Raw genomic sequence first — 2,500 nt, forward strand, 5'->3', positions numbered from 1 at the left:
AATATTAATCAGTTTTGTTCCATTAAGATATTTAAATATAAGTTTTTTTTTATTTAAATATTAATCAGTTTTGTTTGATTACAATATTTAAATGTTAGTCAGTTTTGTTCCATTAGGATATTTAAATATTAATCAGTTTTGTTCCATTAGGATATTTAAATATTAATCAGTTTTGTTCCATTAGGATATTTAAATATTAATCAGTTTTGTTCCATTAGGATATTTAAATATTAATCAGTTTTGTTCCATTAGGATATTTAAATATTAATCAGTTTTGTTCCATTAAGATATTTAAATATTAGTGTTTTTTATTTAAATATTAATCAGTTTTGTTCCATTAGGATATTTAAATATTAGTGTTTTTTTATTTAAATATTAGTCAGTTTTGTTCCATTAGGATATTTAAATGTTTTATTTTTGTGTGCCCAAACCCTGTTGTCGTGTAAATGAATAGCCAAAACGCATAACATTTTTCTGTTTTTAGTTGTAAACGGCCCCTTAGTCTAGGACTACAATAACCATCATGTTACACCCCTAAAGTTTCTTAATGACAGGATAGGAACATTTTGGAATGAACATACAGCATTGTTGGGATATAAACAGCCGTCAGCGGGTTATTTCAGGTCAGATCTCCTCGTCCTTTGTGATATATATATGTGTCAGTGAACATACAGCAGGTTATTTGAGGTCAGATGTGATGTCCAATCCTCTAGTTATTCTGCTTTTGCAGTCCAATCCTCCTGTATAGCTGAATGTTCTTCTGTTAGCGGTTCTTCATTAATTCAGTGAATTGTAGCTCTTGGGAAGTTCTGAGATCAATCATGTCATTTGCATATTCTGCTATATGAATCTGCTACACTGAAAACAACACATTCCTATTTAAAGAAGTTTAACCCAATAACGCCTATACTGTATCATATTTGATACGCATATGTAGGCCTCTAAATGATCGCACACGATCTCCTGCAGTCCTTCTGTCGTCTGATGGATAGTTTAGAGTGTTTTATTTAGTAAATAGTAATAATTTACATAATATCACAGTCACAAAGACAGTGTGTTGTCTTTGATATTTTATGTTCCTCATTTGAATCGCACGTCCTGCTTTGTTTTATGAGTTAATAATCCGAGTATTGATGATTGATCAGAGTTGTTTTCTTGTGCTGGTCAGATCTCGGTTTTAGTTCAGTTTTCATAGCAGCTCGTTTCATAAGAGGATCAAGCCTGCGAATGTTCAGACCGCCAGCCAGAGGATTTGTGTGTGTGAGTGTGTGTGTGTCTGTGTATTAATCCCTCGCCTAGTTTGTGGATATGAATATTTACAAGTCTTTGGCTCTTTCTCTCCTGACAATATTTGTACTTTTGTCCGCCGGTTGATTTCAGGTCCAGACAGGCACAGGTCAAAGGTCAAATGAATGATTGTCTTACTGAAACGGACAAGATAATATTAGAGAAATCTGATTTTTGTTGTATTTAGTGAGTGTGTGTGTGTGTGTGTGATGGGTATGTTTTGGGGCAGTGTGTGTGTGTGTGTGTGTGTGTGTGTGTGTGTGTGTGTGTGTGTGTGTGTGTGTGTGTGTGCGTGCGTGCGTGTGTGTGTGTGTGTGTGATGGGTAGGTTTAGGGGCTGTGTGTGTGTGTGTGTGTGTGTGTGTGTGTGTAGGTTTAGGGGCTGTGCGTGTGTGCGTGTGTGCGTGTGTGCGTGTGTGCGTGTGTGTGTGTGTGTGTGTGTGTGTGTGTGTGATGGCTAGGTTTTGTGGCTGTGTGTGTGTGTGTGTGTGTGTGTGTGTGTGTGTGTGTGTGTGTGTGTGTGTGTGTGTGTGTGTGTGATGGGTAGGTTTAGGGGCAGTGTAAGGGGATAGAAAATCCGGTTTGTACAGTATAAAAACCATTACGCCTATGGAATGTTCCCATATGTCACAAAAACAAACGTGTGTGTGCTTTTGCTTTTAATAGTATTTATCGCTGTGTTTCTGCGGTTGAAACACTGATTGATGATCAAATGACACATGATTGATTTCTGTAGTTCTGCATCTTCTGATGTTCATCTGCTGCTGTAACTGGTAGAGAAGAGGAAGAGATGATCGGTTCTACAGTGATCTGTCACACACGTTAAAAAGACACAAAATATATATTGTATAATTATTATTTCATTTTTCATTTTAAAACAGCCGGAATATTTCATAGATTACAGGTTTCATGAGATTTAATCTGCTGTGGAATATATTTTGTGGGTACAGATTTATCACTAAAGTGAACCACCACACACACACACACACACACACACTTACACTCTCACACTTTCACACTCACTCACTCACACACACACACACATACTCTCACACTTACACTCTCGCACTTTCACACTCACTCACTCACACACACACACACACACACACACACACTCGCAAACTTTCTCCCACACACACACACACACACACACACACACACACACACACACACACACACACACACACACACTCACTCTGTCTCTCTCTCTCTCT

General features: G+C 37.4%; 1 protein-coding gene across 1 annotated transcript in view; it reads left to right on the plus strand.

Moving 5' to 3' along the window:
* Window positions 1-2,500, plus strand: part of LOC137044903 (adhesion G protein-coupled receptor A3) — a 268,199-nt gene that overhangs the window by 185,553 nt on the left and 80,146 nt on the right. The window lies entirely within an intron of this gene.

This window comes from Pseudorasbora parva, chromosome 17, assembly GCF_024679245.1.
Source record: "Pseudorasbora parva isolate DD20220531a chromosome 17, ASM2467924v1, whole genome shotgun sequence".
In the NCBI taxonomy this organism is placed as follows: Eukaryota; Metazoa; Chordata; class Actinopteri; order Cypriniformes; family Gobionidae; genus Pseudorasbora; species Pseudorasbora parva.